Source organism: Hemiscyllium ocellatum, chromosome 29, assembly GCF_020745735.1.
Source record: "Hemiscyllium ocellatum isolate sHemOce1 chromosome 29, sHemOce1.pat.X.cur, whole genome shotgun sequence".
Classification (NCBI taxonomy): domain Eukaryota; kingdom Metazoa; phylum Chordata; class Chondrichthyes; order Orectolobiformes; family Hemiscylliidae; genus Hemiscyllium; species Hemiscyllium ocellatum.
Window position 1 is genome coordinate 46,230,674 of NC_083429.1, and position 19,055 is coordinate 46,249,728.

At 38.0% G+C, this 19,055-nt stretch overlaps 1 long non-coding RNA gene across 2 annotated transcripts; it reads left to right on the plus strand.

Annotated features, from left to right (window-relative positions):
- The first annotated feature begins 7,277 nt into the window (after positions 1 to 7,277).
- On the plus strand, positions 7,278 to 11,020 carry LOC132829562 (uncharacterized). Of its 2 annotated transcripts, none has more exons than XR_009646240.1 (3): positions 7,278 to 7,467; positions 7,909 to 8,025; positions 9,645 to 11,020. It is a non-coding gene; the product is annotated as an uncharacterized LOC132829562 (long non-coding RNA). The 2 variants fall into 2 exon arrangements; XR_009646239.1 differs by having other exon boundaries at positions 7,278 to 7,458.
- Positions 11,021 to 19,055: the final 8,035 nt, after the last annotated feature.

Sequence of the window (19,055 nt, forward strand, 5' to 3'; positions counted from 1 at the left end):
TCTCTAATATTTAATGTGCAAAGCCATGATGTGATAACTAGAATGAATAGGGTGTTTTGGTGCAATTATAAAAATATTGACTATAAACCAATCCACTATTTTGACCTTTTACAAGGTTTCATCATTTTGGAACCCAGTGTTCAGTTTCTGTCCTTGCACATGGTAAGTAATATTGAGCTGAGAAGGACTATGGGCCATATTCCCTGTTAATGTATCTCAGTACCATCCAGGACTAACTGATGAAGATAGAGATAGCATCAGCCAGAATGAAAAGTATATTATTTCACAATGATTAGTAGCAGGTCAGAAGATTGGACAGAATATATAAAACAACAAAGAATTACTAAAAGAAAATAGAAAGAATTTAAAAGTATGAAAGACAGCTTTCTGGATGTGTAAAATCAGAGAGCAGGAATTCCTACCTCTATTTACAAAGGGAAAAAGTAGGTAGAGTGAGTGTTGGTCCTCTATAGAGTATGTCTGGAGAATTACAAATAGAAAATACAGTATATGTGGTGGTACGGTGGCTGAGTGGTTAGCACTGCTGCCTCACAGCACCAGGGTCCCAAGTTTGATTCCAGCCTCAGGCAACTGTCTGTGTGAAGTTTGCACATTCTCCCCGTGTCAGTGTGGGTTTCCTCCGGGTGCTCTGGTTTCCTCCCACAGTCCAAAGATGTGCAGGTCAGGTGAATTGGCCATGCTAAATGGCCCATAGTGTTAGGTGCATTAGTCAGGGGAAATGGGTCTGGGTGGGTTATTCTTTGGAGGGTCGGTGTGGACTTGTTGGGCCAAAGGGCCTGTTTCCACACTGGAGGGAATCTAGTCTAATGGCAGATGAATTGAATAGATATTTTTCAAATGTCTTCATTGTCAAGGATACAAATAACATCCCAGAAATTATAACAATTCAAAACTTAAATGGGAGGGAGGACGGAACTTGAAACCAACAGGGCAGGGAACTGAGAAAATGATTACAACAAAAGCCTGACAAGTCCCAAGCCCCAGATGGACTTCATCCTCAGGTCTTAAACGTAGTCACTACTGAGCAAGTAGGTGTGCTGGCTTTAAATTTTCAGAATTCCCTAAATTCTGGAAAGATCCCATCAGTTTTAAAAATAGTGAATGTAATTCCTCTATTCAGGAAAGGAGAGATACAGACAGTAGGAAACTACAGGACATTTAGCTTAACACCTGTTATAGGGGATATGCTAGAATCTATTATTAAAAAGGTTATAACTGGCTATTTAGAAAATCTCAATGCAATTGAGCAGAATTAAGATCGTTCTTTTATGAAAGGGAAATGATGTTTCCCTAACCTTTTAGAATTATTTGAGGAAATAATAAGTAAAGTCGATAAAGGAAAACCTACAGATGTGGTGTACCTGAATTTATAGAAATTATTTGACAAGGTACCACATCATAGGTTACAACAGAAAACAACAGCACTTATTCTGGGGGTAATATGTCAGCATAGAGAGAGGGCTGGTTAGCTAACAAGAAACAGAAGAGCGGGTCTTATTCTGGTTGTCAGAATGTAATGAGTGGTGCACCACAGGGATCAATGTTGTGGTCTTGTAATGATTGGAAACATGGCCAGGTGGTTCTCATTGAATATGAGATCCTTGATTGGGATTGTTAACTTGGGACAATTAGGGAGTCCTGACTGACAGATATAAGCAGAGGATTTTTCCCTGACAAAAAAAATAAGCAGAGGATTTTTATTTCCCCCTCTAACACTATCTTGACTTAATCTCTGTCCTCCCCTTCACTGTTTGATCATGCAGCATTGCCCTCTAAGAAGGGCACCACTTGTCACTGGCCTCCTGGTTGTTTTACTTTCATCCTGCTGGTGGAGATTGAATAAGAAGAAAAAAAAATAAGCAGGGGATTCTCCAACTCTACTTTGATTTAATCCCTGCCCTCCCCTTCACTGTTTGATCACACAGCATTGCCTTTTGATGTGAAGGGCACTGCTTGTCACTGGCCATTCGGTTGTTTTCTTTCTTCCTGGTGATGGAAGATCAATAAAGATTTACACACTTGTTGTTTTTCAATGTATCCAGCACCCGCACACACACGACATGGGTGTTGGGGAAAAGTAAGCACTACTGCTGTCAGTGTAATGGAAAAAGGGGGAAAAATATAAGCAGGAGTGTCAGAGGTTCTGTTCACTCTGAGAGCTGGCTCTGAGGAAGTTGGATCAGTGTCAAAAAATGAAAAAAAAAGAAGAAAAAAATCTTGCGATTCAGAAGTTCTCCTAAGTCTAGGAACTGGCTTTGAGCTGGCTGATCAGAGTGCACGCAAATAAACAGTGACTATCCTCTGTACAGTTATTTCAGGCCTCAACTCTGAACAATCTATATGAATAACTTAGATGAATGGACCAATTACACAGTTGCTAAATGTGCTGATGACACAATAATTGGTAGGAAAGTAAGTTGTGAAGAGCATATAAGCAGTCTGTAAAGAGTCTGTAGACTAATTCTGGTCCTCTTATTTAGGGAAGGACATAATTACATGATAAAAAAAGTTCAGAGAAAGTTCATTTGATTAATTCTTAGAATGGGAAGGTTACCTTATGAAGATAGGTTAGAAAGCATGTATCAAAGGTGTTTAGAACAATAAGAGTTCATCTTTATGAACCATGTAAGATGCTGAGCAATTGGCAGGATGCTTCCCCTTGTAGAGAGAATATAACCGGGGGACACAGTTTAAAAATAAAGCATCTCCCATTTAAGAAGAGATGAGGGTTTTTATTTCCCCTTCAATGGTTGTGCACCTGTGAAATTCAGTTTCCCAGAGAGTGGTGAAGGCAGGGTCATTGAATATTTTTAATGTTGTGTTAAATAGATTCTTAGCTTACAAGTCAATTTGAGGTTACGGGAGAGCAGAATTAGAATAGCCATGATCCTATCAAATACCAGAGCCGCCTCAAGGGGTTGAGTGGTCTACTCCTGAGCATAATTCATATTCATTTTTGACAAATTGGATCTACAATTTAAACATGGCGGTGATGGAGTGTCAGCATCAGGCTTCTGTTCGTTTCCTGTCCATTTCTCTTTCTCTTTGTTTTTCTGCTTTTCGTTCTCCTTTTCTATTCTCTACAGTTCTCTCTTACCTTTTTGTCCATGGAAAGCTCAGCTGTGGTGGAGCCGATGGCCACAGCGGCAGCAGCAAGTGTGGGTCCAGTGGCGGGAGATGGTGCTGGAACATGGCAAATTGGACGTTGGTGGGTCTAGCACAGGCCTTGAGCCAGTAGCAGTGACACCAGCATCATTGGCGATTCTGATGACACTGCAGGTTCAAAGGGTTATATATTCGTGCATTGGTTCAGGAAGGTTATGGGCTCTGATCATTTGAGTGATTCCAAGATGGCGGCAGCATTGATGGGGTCCAGTGGTGGTGAGGCACAGGACTTGAGGTCATGGCATTGGCAATGGCGGCATGGCAGTTGCAGTGGTGGTGACACTGCAACGTTGATGAGTCCACCACAGGTGGCGATGCTGAGCCAAATCAATACTCATGATGGTGGTGGCAAGGGTGGTCTGGACGTTTTCTTCTCCTTTAACTTCTGCTCTTGTTCTTAATTCTAACAATTGAATTCTAAAATGGCACTGGAAAGTGGCGAATCTGTACACTTTTCACTCCTGTACTCAGGTAGACGTGACAATAAAACCTAAGAGGATAATGTTCCTATACAAAAGCATCTCAGTAAAATGAACTAAGAGAATTAGGATTTTTATCCCTTAAAGATATTCAGTCTCAGAAACCCCAAGCAGATCATCCCTTAGATGATAAGGGGAATAAGTTATGTCCTTGTTGATAGTTTAACCAAATAGATAAATGATGAAAGGTCACGGATCCATAACTTAAGGTCATTCCTCAGCTAGCTTCAGAAGGCTGTTCCTTTCTGAGACAATAGTGGATCTCTGGAAGAGATTGATTGTTTAGAACAGGAAAAGACTGGTGGAGGGTGATAGGCTGCTCCTGTCTCAGGCTGGACCACCTATCATCTAGATTTTAGATTGGGTGGCATGGTGGCTCAGTGGTTAGCACTGCTGCCTCCCAGTGCCAGGGACCTGGGCTTGATCCCTGCCTTGGGGGACTGCCTGTGTGGAGTTTGCACATTCTCACTGTGTCTGCGTGGGTTTCCTCCGATTCCTCCCACAATCCAAAGAGGTGTTAGCTAGGTGAATTGGTCATGCTAAATTATTAGGTGCATTAGTCAGGGGTAAATATAAGATGGGGGTGTGAGTCTGGGTGGGTTGCTCTTTGGAGGGTCAGAGTGTACTTGTTGGGCCAAAAGCCTGATTCCATACTGGATGGTATCTAATCTAATTTCATGAACAAAGAAGGTTAGAATTATCGGGACCAGAATAATCAGCTGATCTAATTTTGCTTCTAATGGGTGTTGATCCAGGAGTTTCAGAGTGGATTGACAGAGAGGATCTTTACATATTATCCTTTTGCTTTTACTTGGCTTTGTCCCTATCCCAGGAGATTGCGTGGTTTTGGGTGATGTATTTTTGAGATATCACAATTATTTGGGACAGGTTATGAAACTGCGGATTGTTAATTGAACTAACAAATGACCATCACAAGCAACGGAAAGAAATGGATTCAGCACCCCAGACAAAGGGAAACAAATGTTTTGTCAAAATTGCAATCTGAAATGGAAGATATATCATGAAGACCAATGGAAGCTGTTTCTCCTCTGTAAACGAGGTGTCATGGTAATGCAGCTTGCAAATAAGTGTTGAACACTGCTGATGCATGTCATCATTCTAAGTTCGATTTAGACCAAATGTAAAAGCAAAATTGGTCAACATAGCTTGACAAGAAGATAACCTGGAAAATAGAACATGCACATCCTGATCCTGATGATATTTTTTCCCTAAACAGACAGCATGTTCTGTAACTTTCTTCAGAACTCTTACCTTTTCTTTTTCCCTGGAGCAGCTGCTTACAACCCTTCCGTTTGCCCAAGCATTTGGTCAGCTTTTCTAATATCACCTTTGACTCGATATAACAGTCTGTTTGACTTTGCCCCTTTGAAGCTGCTTGGGAGATCTTGCTACATTAAAGTTGCAGATGGAAATTGTTGGTAGATAGTCGGCTTCTTGCATAGGTTCATAGCAGGAAGCGAAAAGTCACCACTATCATATAAAGCTTAGAATATTCGAATATAGTTTGGTAACTTAAAGAACTATATGATATTAAAGTCATTAGAAGGCCTTTTAAATGTACAAACATTCAGTTCTGAAACTAATTCAACAGGCTTGGAGAAATTTGAATCGAATGCAAATAAGATCACTCACAACTTCATTCCCTCATGCCGAAATACACCAACAGTGTTCGCATTGGATAATATTAGTATTCCAGTCACTGGCACTTGTCTAAAGGATTTATTGTAGCAATATCAAAATTATCAAATGCATGAACCTTCAACATTGATAGTTTGAAATATGAAGAATGAAATTTAAATAATGACACCATTTGCTTCGATAAAACTTCCTTTCACAAACAAAGAAGTACTATACCTAACCTTTTATGACCCAGCATCATTTCCTGACTATAAGTGGTTTAGGATTCTATCAGATTTTTATATAATGTTGGCCATGGTTGGTGAAAAGCAATTAGAATTGACTAATAAGGTACAATATTGTTTTTCCTCAAAATGTGCCCTTTTATTTTTGATCCTGTGATACTTTAACTTGTTTTGTAACTAATTATGAATCCAATCTAATAATGTCATGAGCTACCTGACAAAGGAGCAGTGCTCCAAAAGCTTGTACTTTCAAATATACCTGTTGGACTATAACCTGATGTCGTGTGATTTTTAACTTCACCTAATCTAAGGCAAACCCTGCTTTTGAGACTGTCCCAAATTCAGCCTTATAGTCCCCATCCTTGTTGGCCATGGTCTCAGGTTGAACCACAGTATTTGCATCTGACTAAAGCTTCCAACTTCCTGTACATCCAATCACCACAGTCAACGACTTCCATTTTATCTCTGCTGGACTTCAGCCCATCTACTGCTCAAACCTCTACCTTTTTATTTTTAACCTTCAGAGGCAGCTATGCCAATTTTGTTGCGATCCCCCCATCACCCCCTTTAAGCTCTTTTCATTGCAAAAAACACTTTATACATAAACATGTTATCTGTAAGTACATACAAAACAGCACTCATTCTGTGCTGTACAATTTTTCCAATGAGGATAAAGAAACACAAATGGTTTGGAATTTCACATCCCACAGAATGACCGTGTACTTGCAAATAACAAGGGTAGTCTTACCCCATGCAGGAAGAAAATATTTACATTTTGATGGAACAAGGGAATCTGACAACTGAACAGACTCCTGTCAGACAGTGGTCTTTCCCCACTCTCCCTTGATAACAGTTGCCCCAAGTGTCCCTCATCATGGAGTCCTGGATCTTGGAATCTGACCATCTCCAACACTCAGTGGAGGTCAACTCTTTACATTGTCAGAGCAACGTCCATCCACAAGATACCTTAGTTGTCCAAATCCATTCAAAATTCTGCCTGCTGCATTCTAACGTGTGCTGAGACCCATTCATCAATCACCTTTACGTTTGCTGAACTATATTGGAATCCAATCCATTAAATCCTTACTTGAAATTTTATGGTATTCATATTCAAATCTATCATCGACTTTTCCACCTCTGTAACTAACTTCGGTCCTACAACTCTCTTCGATTTCTGCATTCCTCCAATTCTGCCTATTTGTTAAGTTCCTCCTTAGACCCCACCCACCTTACACTGCCACTTTAAAACAGTCCTTTAAACACCATTTCAAGTTTTTCATCACCTCTTCTAACATCATTTTATTTGAATCAGTCTCAAACTCTGCACTTTTCAGAAGCACCTTGGGAAATTGTACTTATCTGGAAGGCTGTCTGAATTGCTATTGGTGCAATCTGCTATTTACACTCTTAAATAGCCTTCTCAATTAAACAGGGGGGTCCGATTGCTAAATATTCTTAACGCAGTCGCACTTGTTTTCAAAGTGTGTTTGCTAAATTTCTGTAAAATTAATTGCTAACCGAGCACGTTCATTGTTTATTTTAAGTCAAGCTAGCAAAAGAACTTTGTTCGCGACGATTATAGGAAATGAGTGCAGATGATTCTGAGAAATAATAAACCACCAACCATATATGGTACAGGATCCCCTTACGAAATAGGAAATAGGCGGGATTAATACTTGAACTGGCGTTGTGGTACACCCGAAGATCAATATCAAAGGTGCCGACTCACGGAAGAAAAGGTGTGTGCACAATTTAGCAGTCGGAATGATCCATTCCACCACGTTCGGTCACGATCGGAATTATCCACTTTCAAGAAACAATCAATACTCTTGTGATTCATGGGTTCAATGGAAAATAATGGTCAATCACCTCCAGTGGCAATTGTCACATATCGACTGAAGGACAAGCAGGTAGCAAAAGTAATGAAAGTAACTGTTTCCAACCTCAACTGATAGTACTGTGTGCACGATTGTTGTGAGTCATTTGCTCTGATCACGTTCTCTCTTTCTAGTGCTTTGTGTTTTTATGTGTGTAGGCATGGAGCAATGACAATGAGAATTCCAATACATTCATTTATACCAAACGATATTACAATCTCTTTCTAATGCTTTTAGCCCACGGAGTGACATTTCTGTATTTCATTGTGGTTAACTTATAGGTAAAAGGTGTGGCGTGCATTTCCCTGCTCTATATCTTTGCTGAGAGTTTTATTTTCCTTTTCTTATATTGAGTAAGTGAATAGAATAAAACAAGACAGAATTGTAACAGAAGCAGTTTCTTTTTACTATTAATTTATTGACAGGATCAAAGTATTATGACAAGATCTGAATTTATTGTCTATCTCTAATTTATTTGAGAAGGTGATGAGCCCACTGTGATTTGCCAACAAAATGGCTTACTGCATCATTTCAGAAGGATGTTCAGAAACAACCACATTGCTGTGGGTCTGGAATCACATATGGACCCAGACTGGTTAAGTATGGCTGATTTGCTTCAACTATGAACACTTGAAAATTAATTTGATTTTTACAATAATTTGGTAGTTTCACCATGATGTTTGCCAACTTTTCATTCCAGATTTTTTTTTATATAACTGAAAATTAAATTCCCCAGTTGCTGTGATAGGCTTTAAACTAATGTTTTCACATTATTAATCCTGGTCCAATAGTAAAAGCCACTGTGCTATCAGTCAATGGGATGTACACCTGGTATAAACAACTATTCAATCAGTCATATTGATATCACTGAAGAAATTAAAGAGAATACTGAGTTAACAATGGAAACCCATTAGGGCTCATTTACATGATGGGACTAACTAAAAGTAATTTGCGCTGAGTATGTAGGTTTCTCATTGCTGAGCATGTCTTTCAATAATTCCCATATTATTTTATTGTGCAGTTAATTTGTTCTATTTTAGTCTTTCTGTTGTATATATCTAAACAACACTTGCTTGCAACAAAGATGATTGCGGTGTAAGCTAGCAATTAAAAATCTGTGTATCTCCTCTTTTAAATTGAGTCAGTGTCCCAGCACCCACCGTTCTCTGGGATAGTGAATTCCACACACTCATGACCTTAGAGAGCAGTAATTTCTCCTCATCTGTTTTCATTCCAGATATCACTTATGTTATGCATGATTTGATTCAGAGTTTCCATATCATCTATATTATCTAGCCAATTTTATTAAGAATAGATTGTTCAACTTACTCCAAGTCTTATATGTAATTGATCCTCCATCCCTTCACAGCACAGGTTCATACAAACAGAAAAAAAAGGATCAAGAGGGCTGTTTGCACCCTTTTGTTTGGTCCATCATTCATTAAGATCTGCTTATGTTTCAACTAACTTCATGATAGCTTTTGATTCCCTTTCCTGACAAAACTCTCCCACCTGTGCATTAAAATATTCACTGAGCTTTCCTCCATCACCTTGTGAGATGGAAGACTTCCAAACTCCTAGAACCCCCAGAGGAAAGAAAACTGTCTCATTTTGTTCCTAAACAAACGGTGTCCACCAATTCTGGACTGAGTCACAAGAGAAAATATCCTTTCTGCATCCACCTTGTCAATACCATTCAGGATCTTTATGCACTTCAATCAAACGACTCTTAACTCTTTCAAATCTCATGGATGTCCTAATTAATGCACCTTTTTTTTGTTTGGTATAGTCTTTGGTTCTTGCAACATCTTTAGTTCTCTGTCAAACATCTTTTGTTCGTGTTCTCTCAAGAGTGGACCAATTTGAATTATAATATTGAAAAACATAAAGTATAGTCTGGTTAGTAACCCTAAGGCAAGGTGAAGGTTTTTGTTTTGGCTCATTATCCCAGGATACCAACCCAGCCATGCTCCCCTTCCCTACTTGTGCCTGTTAATAACATGCAAGTTGAGTGCTTAAGCAGTTATTCTTTGATTGTGGCTAGAAACCATTCGGAGTGTCCAACCACAGTAAATAGGTCTTAGTAATTTATAAGATTGTTCCTGCAGAACATGACAAAACATTCAGTTAAACAAGCAAAGTCATTTTGATCTCTATCATTCTCTAGCATTTGTGAGGAGCATAACACTGTAGATATAGAAATGTGCTTTTACTTCCAGGTATTGCAGTTCATTGGAAAGTGGGAGAATTGCGAGGTGGTCAGAACTGGTTACGCAGAGGAGTAGAGATTGCTCCAGCTGACATTCACTGAAATGACATGTTGTTGAAGAGTTTGCCATCATCTACATCATCAATGCTACCTTTCTCTACATGCTGAAGGTTCTCCTCCAAGTGTTGTCCCTCCCCTGGTAAAACCATTATAGTGGACAACAAACCCACTATCCTGTGGGGTATTCTTTGTGGGATGAATGGGATATCTTTGTGGCACCACCAGTCCAGTGCAAGTCAACAGAACCTTTGCTTAAGGGCCAAATGGTCTGTTTGAAGAGATCTGTGCTTGAGGAATGAATCTGATGCCAGCATAATTTGGCCAGTGAGTGTAGGATCCAGAGGGCAGTAAAATGAACAAGTCCCTGATTCCAAACTGACAGATTCTGGACTCCCTGCACAAGGTCAAAGAATTGGAATTCTTTGGCAAAAAATAAAAGCTGTAATGGGTATTGGACTGGAGTTATCACACACCCATTGCACATGGCTACAGTGACAAATTTACCATTCATGCAGGCATTAGGATTGTGACAAGAAGACTAGTTTGTGTCATGAATTGAGTCAATGATGCCTTGGATTTTGAGTAGGTCTACAGTCTTGTGAACCCCAAGACTGGGGTTCTGCTACTTTCCATTGTCAAGAGGAAGCAGATATGACCTGCATGGTGCAAGCTTTTAATGAATTTGCTGATGTTTCCTAAGGCAGCCTGCAAGGAACTAAAAGCTAAAAACCTGTAACCTTCATTGTGATGGGAAATGCTACATTGGACTTTGGATGCACGTGCTGTAGGAGATGACACAATTCTGCAATAATCCCCCTGAGAGTTCTAACCTTTGTTATGCATTGTCCTCTGAGAAATGTAGATTTATATGTTTTTGGGTTTAAAAACACGAGAAGGATAAAGGTACCTATGAATTTTTTTTTCTGTTTGTTTTCCTTGCAACAGCAGATTTTAATGCTCCTTGCTCCTCAACCACCTCCTTTTCCTCTCACCACAGCATAATTTTGAAAAGGAACCTCATGAAGAAAAGTGCCAATTGCCAGTTAATAACTGAGAATGTTGTACAAATCTAAGTAGCTAAAAGTTAATTGAGGGAAAAAAGGACTTCAGAACTTTTACAGCTTATGATTATTGCGCAGGTTGACTGACTATCAATAACAAGAAAAGTGGTAATGAAAAGACAAAATTGTAATACAGCAGATGTTGGAGATCTAGAATAAGAATTAAAAAAAAATGGAGAATCACAGCATGTCTGGCAGCATCTATGGAGAAAGAAACATAGTTAATATTTCAACTCCAATAGGACTCTTCTTCAGAGTTTGGTTCTGAAAAGAACCAAAATTCTCTTCTGATTAGCATTAATTTTTGTGGTATTTGTAGGTTTGAGCTCTTCCAAAGTTCTGCTATCTGTAACCTAACTTGCATCAAGTTCTATTCATATCTACATTGGTTCCAGGCTGGAAATGCCTCAAGTTTTATTATTGTCAAGCATGTTTACATGGCTTTGCCACTCATCTGCACCTCCTCCAGCACCATTATCCTTTGACATCTTTAACTCTATCCTACTGTACATCTTCGATTTTCCACCATTGACAGTTGTACTTTGGTTTTGAGATTAGGAAATTCTTCCACAAACATTTCAGTTTATAAAGCTCTTGCTCCCCTTCTGGAAGCTGACTTGTTAATTTTACATTGGCATCCAAGATTTTGGTCGCCTGATCTTATGTCCCCTTTGCTGTCAGTTCTTATTTGGTAAAGCTGTTGTGAATTACTTTGGGATGTTTTATAAGTAAAATATGTTTTATAAATGCCAATTATGATTGTTGACTAGATTCTAAAACCTGGTAGGACCCTCAGTTATCTATCTTATTTAGATTCCTGCATGTTTTTGAGATGGTTTTTGAAAACCTACAAAGTAGAACACTGGCAGAAAATCTAGAAAGACCTCTTGGCAAACTTCATTGAGAAGGTTTGAAGCCAAAAGATGAACATTACATTACCGTTTTCCCCCCCTCACGTGTTAAATTTAGTTGAATTACAACCAAAATAAATCTAACATTAACATTAGCTCATTGAGCAGAACTTTCTGTACATGCTCCTTGTTCGGAGGAATATGACAAAATAGTTGACCTGAGTTGCAAAATCACAGTGTAAGGCACAACAAAACCCTAGGGTGGATTCACATCTGATATGGTTTAAATCTGATTTTAAACCGAAACCTCTATGACTGGAGTGTGTCTTAGATCCTGAACTCAGGACTAATTCTCAAACTTAGCAGATTGTATCTGCCTGTTCTGTGGAGTACCACTCCGTCATGTTTCAGTGCCAGGAGAAATCCCGATGGTCGATTTTAAGCAGCTTTTACACTGACTCTACGCTAACATCGCAGTTAAGTTATTTTTTCACCCTTAGAGTGTGAATTACAACAAACTATTGCACCCCTCTTGCAGCAAATCATCCCTCCTTTTTCACAAGAGCCAGACTAGAATGTGGAAAATCACAAATATGTGCCAAAATTTCTTGTAAATAAATCAGTAATACGTTATGCAACAGACAGAGATTTGATCCAATTAGACTTTTGATAAGGATGTTTTCACATAGAAAACTCATTGTAATGGAAAGAGCATGTGGGATCCAAGGAAATTTGAAAAATTGCCTCCAGAATTGGCTGAATGGCAGCAAGCAGAAGGTGATGGTCAAGGGGGATATTTGTGATTGGAAGCTTGTGTTGATTGGGGTCCCAAGGGATCAATGTTGAGGCTCTTGCAGTTTGTGGTTATATATAAGTGATTTATAGACTTGACTGTAGGAAGATTATTCAGTAAGTTTGCAACAGCTATGAAAATTGTTGGAATGGTAAATAGTGAGGTGGATAGCCTTAGATTACAGGTAGATATAAACAGGCTGGTCAGAAGGGCTGATCAGTGGTAAATGGGATTCAATTTGGATAATTGTGAGATAATATACTTGGATCGGATAAACAAGGCAAGGGAGTACATGGTAAATAGTTAGACCCTGGGAAGTACCAAGAATCAGAGGAGACCTTAAAGCAAAGGGACAGAAAGAAAGCGGTTATATAAACATATGGGATATTTGTCTTTATTTGCTGAGGCATAGGTTTAAGAACAGGGAGGTGATGCTTGAACTGTATGAAATGTTGGTTAGGCCATAACTAGAGTGTTGTGTGCAGTGCTGGAATCCACATTATAGGAGGGGTGTGATTGCATTGGAGGGGGCAGAGGTGAATTACCAGGGCATTGCCTTGGCTGGAGACTTTTATTCATGAGGAGACAAGGGTTGATTTCCTTGAAATAATGGAGATGGAAGTGGGGTGGTGGGCATGACTAAGATGTATAAAACTGAGGAGCATGGACAATGTAGATGAGAAAACTTGCCCTTTGGTCGAGGGAGGCTTGGATTTAAAACAGGAGGTTTACAGGGGTTGCAAAGAAAAGGTTTTTTTTCCAACTAGCAGGGTGTTGGAATTTGGAACTCACTGCCTGTGAGCACGGTACAGGCAGAGACCCTCATAATATTTATGAAGTATTTAGATGTGCACTTGCAATGCCAAGGCATGCAAGGCTACAGGCCAAGTGCTGGAAAATGGGCTTAGAATAGTTAGGTCGTTGTTTTGACTAGGGCAAACGTGATAGGCCCAAGGGCATTATTTTTGGTGCTGTCAAGCTCTATGACTCTAAATACCAGATGAAGAGAAAGGTAAATAAAAGCTAACTTCTGAATCTGCAACAAACATTAATCCATTGCAACTAAGCAGATACATAACAGCAAATTTTGTTGAGTTTTTTAGAAAATGAAACATTACCAAAACTAAAATTCAAAAACTCTGACAGATATGAAACCTCATTTGTTTTCATCAGAGTATTGAGCTTTTAAAGCCACTTCCCTCAAAACTACCCCGCCCCCACTTCAATATAATAGAATGAGCTCTTGATCTGGATGAAAAGAGGAAGGGCTGAGAGATGAGTAAACAGAACGAAGCATCAGCAATGCAGGTGTCTTAAATTGATCTCCCCAGGGGACAAGATTATGTGCAGAATCAGGCATGTTTAACCGTAATTATGACCACTGGAATGTGCAAAGAAACCAAACTCAAATTGCACACTGTTACATTATATCAGTTTAGCAAGTCAGAGTTATGTGGGCAAACTAATTAAAACCATGTTACCAGTTAATCTAAATAAACTGCATTTACTTCTCACTGTGCTGTTGGATGGAATTGTATTTTGTCTTCATGCTCTCTCTTGACTTCATTTGCCACATGAGGCTTTCTTTAAGAACTGTAGACAATGTCAATGGACACCAGGAAGAGATTTTTTTGAATGCAAACATAGCATTTAAAAAAAAACCTGGGATTCTCCCAAAAAAAAGCTTTTTTTCGCTGCTTTTTGGTTTCATGGTTAAAGCAGAACCTCTTTTTAAAAAAAAAACCTGCCAGTGCATTACTAGTCTTGATGCATTGAAATTCCTATAAACCCAGTTTCCATTTATGACTGAGTCCCACATGGCCATGAGTCTTTCTGTCACCTCGGAATCTAGGGCCCTCTGTAAATTTTAAGTTTTCACTTCTGTTCATTGTTACTTTGAAGTTTCAAATTTGAGTCAACGTGGACTCTTATTTTCCTTTTCCTGTTGTGCCTGAATGTAAATCAGGCCAATCGATAGATAGATCCTTGCACAGTCCTAAATGTCTGTCAAAAGGGACTGGATGGGAAATGTCCTAAAACAGAAAATGTTGTGGAGAAATAGCGGGGTAGGGATACTAATTTGACAGCTCGTTCTGAAAATTGGCACAAGCACTTCGGGCTGATTGGACCCCTTTCTGCTTTATGATTCTATCTCACATCTCAAAAGGAGTTAATTTAAAGCCTAAGAAATTTTGAATTTTCCTTCAGTAATTGAGAGAATTCACTGAGCATGAGGAACTTCAGTTACACTTTTGGGCTATATACCACCTAATAAACAGTGCTATAATAGCAGAAGAGAAGACACAAAGTGCAATCATCCAGTTACTGTCTGGTTGACTAAGTTGTGCTGGTGCATTAAAACGGATCAAGATTTAATATTTGCTACAGTCAAGCACTGATCAGAATAGGGCTCTGATTCTATGAGATGTTTTGTCATCACCAATTTCTTAGATAGGTTTGGAAACTTAGAGTTAGGCTTTAATAGCTGTTGTACGTTAGCTATTTCTGAGATGTAGCACACAAGCCCATCAACATTCATAAACTACTGTAAAACATCTTTCTTACATTTGAGTTCCAACAACATCTCAGAGCCAGATAACAGGTAGAGCAGCACATCTGCTCAAAGCTTGTAAGTAAAAAGGAGGAAGTACACATGTAGTTCCCAATTTCTGCTGTAGCATGAAGGTCCATGGTATTTCCTTGAATATTCTAATATCATGACCTTCCCAGCCATGTGTACAACGTGTTTCACTACCACTTAAAATATTAATAACTAAGTCTTTATGGAGATTATATTCTGACATACATGGAAGTCCCTCTGAAGATGGTCACATAATTACTTTGTTATAGATGAAATCAGATTTATACTTTAACATTCATAGAAAAATTAAGATCAAATCCATATGACTGTTGGTGCTAAGGCATTGCAACTTGATATCTCCCAATGGCAGAATAAGTAAATGAAAAAGCCACAAAAATGATCCAAGCAACTTAACTACCACACAAAAAGTGTAAATATTTTTAATTTTGTGATCCAATCTTTAGCAGTTAATGGTTATATAAAATTGGAGCAGTGCTTTCAGGGTTTATGTTACTTGAACTGGCATTACTGCCTTGTGATTTGACGTTGTCCATCATTATTTGAAAAATATTTGGTTCTTCTTTTTCAGTATTTACATTAAATATGCCCTGAAGTCACTGGCCCTTCCCCTGGGGTGACTGTCAAAGGTTTTTCCCAAACTGCTGCTCTAACTTCTACACAAACCGTGTTCATGCAAATAGACAGATTGTGTCAGAAAAGCCTGAAGAGCCCTGAGAGTGGTCACTTTACTCTTCTACGTACTGTGTGACATGACAACAAGTGCTCCCTTTCGAGGTCTACTTTGCTGAATATTTATGGGCAGTTTTGGGACCAAGGCTATGGTATCTTAATTTAAAAGCTAGTGTCCCTGACAAAGAAAGAGCACGAATTAAGTATGTTGTGAAGGCGATAGGGATGAAGTTCCAAACTACAAATTTGAATTTTGATTCTGAACTAAAACTTCTCAAACTTATTGTTCAAACTGAGCAGTGAAATTGTTTAATCATACAAGCAAGTTCATCAGCAATATGGGACATTATCTCGAGTCAAGTAATGGCAGTGAGTAACTTTACATGTTGGAGCAAATCTCAATGGATGGGTAATTGGCCAACAGTGTGAGGGTATCCTGGCTGCATAGAAACTGGCCTACATTGATAATGATTCTGATATAGACAGAGCATCTTGATCCTGATAGGATTTGTAACATGTCATGTGCTAATATGATGTAGATTTGAGGTCACAGTTTCTCAAAAGGTGAGTTTCTGACCTGGGCTAAAGCATCAAGAGGAACTGATATTCTTCTCATGAAAAAAGGAAGGAGATGTTGAAGAGAAAATCACTTGCTTTCTCCTTCCAATGCTCCTCTGAAGAACCATTTCAGGATGTGAGGAGTCAAAAAGAAAGCTCACAAGGAATTAAATCCAGGCGGAGTTGGATAAACATTTGACTGACAATGGAGTCAAGGGTTATAGGTGCATGCAGGAAAGTGACATTAAGGCCATGATCCAATCAGTCCTGATCAAAGAGAGTGGTGGAGCAGGTCAAGGAACCAAGTGGCCTATTTGTGTTTCTATTTCTTCTTCTTAACAAAAAGTGATCTTTTATCATGTAAAACTTGTTTTCTTATTGGTAAATCCAATTGATCACATTAACAAAAGTCCTTATGCACGTAGCCCTGTAGTTTGACCAGATTCTGTAAAGCAGCATTTTGAAAGTTGGGTCATTCTTTTTGAAATTGCACAAATATTTTGCAGCAGTAAGATAATTGGGAGCCTGCAGATTAGGGCAGTATCTAAACATTGAACTTCAAATTTTGAACTTCCACTTCAGTGCCAGTAATAAGTCAAATTCATCTAATGTTTGTAAGCTATTCATATTAAATTGAATTAGAAATTAATGTACCCCAGATCCCACAGTGAAAATCTGTATCAATAGCTACCTGTTTTGCTATCTGAACATTTTATTTTCCAATGCGCACATTCTATCTTTGGAAAATAATGTTAGGCAGATTGGAAATAGACAAGAATGGAAAGCCACAGCGTTACATCTGCCAATGCCATTTGATCACCATATTAAAGACTGGAGTTGACACTAAGCACATCTTGGTAATCAAGACGCAAAACATAGTATTAACACTACACAATGGAACCCTATGAGCTAATAAATATAGGCTTTGTTCATTTGTTCAACAATACGTCATTGAAAAATGGTAGACATTTCACTGGACAATTTTTGTGTAACGTGGTATTTATTTTTACTGTTTCTTTTAATGTCTACAGATATCTGTAGAAGTCAATAAAAGATATAAGACTTAACCAGATGATTGGTTTTTAACTTATTTTGCTAGCAAACTATTTCAAGTACTAGATGATTTGGTTCTCTATGCAAAAGGGTGAAAGAAATCAACACACATTAAGAAGATTATCTAACATTTTTAGTTTTTTTTAGATTATGCCTGAAATGGTACAGAAACAGTATTAAACCCTGTTAATCAATAAGGTTTAATCGAAGGAACATGTATGAAGTTTGGAATCGCATTTTTTCTTTCACCAACTTCTACTTGAAGTGAAAAACAGCCTACTAGAGAAAATCAGTTTCTACACTTTTGCATACACATTGGAAATCATTGAGAGACCTTGATGAGCACCCTAGCAAAATAAGACACCCACTCAAAGTAAAGGTTTCCTCAAATTCAAGCCCACTTTTTCTTGATTTTTATTTAAATGTAAAAATATCCTTTCCCTCAGCTATCTATCCTAAATAGGATAATGAAATTCTTCACACTGGTTTGCTGACTTTATCACAGATGGCTCCCAACTCAGCATAAATTCTTAACTTACCAAAACCTGACTAAGCAAATGCGTAATGTGGTAACTTAAACTCTGCCTGTGTCAAGCATGAAACTAAATGGATGGGCACTTTGTAAATGGCATTGTTAATGAATGGTCTTCCTACAACTGTTGAGATAGAAAACTTTATTCATAGTATGATTAATTATATGCAGAATATAACAAAAATTACTATCAGAATATGGTGGTGCTATTCCACCATTCAAAACAATTAACTAGTCAAAGCCTGGAAAATATCACTGTGTGATGTTAATCTCTAGAAACTTGTCACACCCATATAAAAATACTTTGTTTGCAATTTTACCAGCACTGTTAGCCATATTAAAATGGAAAGATCATTATCTCTGTTATCTCACACAAACACAACTAGGTGTCCATCAATTAATATTCATTTCAAGGCTTGCTGATGAGGCTGTAACTTGGTGGGTTGTAAACTCCGTATAATATGAATTTAAACAATATTTGCTATAATACAATTCACAAATAATAGAAACACGCAGGTCACCAGAACGTGAAGGAAAGGTTAAATGCAATTTTGAGTAGAAGTCTGCGTCAGTACTGGAGTGCTATAAAGAGACATTCCTTCCTGATTTTTCCTGACCTTAAGATCTTTGAACCTTTGAACTTTGATCTTAAGATCTTTAGGCTGCTCAGTAACCTTCTAGCTGGATTCAGTATATACAGATATTTCCTCTCATCTTTTTAATTTCTAACAGAAATTCTTAATATCTATAGATATGAAGTACCCATGTCAATTCCATTTATTTGTGCCCCTATTAAAATGATCCAATAGTAATTTCCACAAAATATTTCAGCAAAAAGTTGGTATCTGTTCTTTAAAATTAATTTCATACCATTAAGCACTTGCCTTTAAATATACTGTCTAATTTAATATTGGACAATAAATGTACAAAGCTTTTATGTCTATTTTTAATCTCAAAGAGTGATGTTCAAGTCACTGATGCAATTTTGAACAAAAATATATAACATGGTAAAGTGTTTGCATAAACAAGACAATTAATTAATTAATATATTTTATATACATACAGTTTGTATAAAATCAAATAGATACATAGCTTCTTAATTTATTTGTTATATATCACAGTACCAGCTCTTTACAAGTGGACCTGTGTAAATATGGCATGTATGAAATATATACATTAATAAAATCTGATTGTAAATTGCTCTGAAATTTAAAGGAAATAAAATTGTACTTACATTTTTGC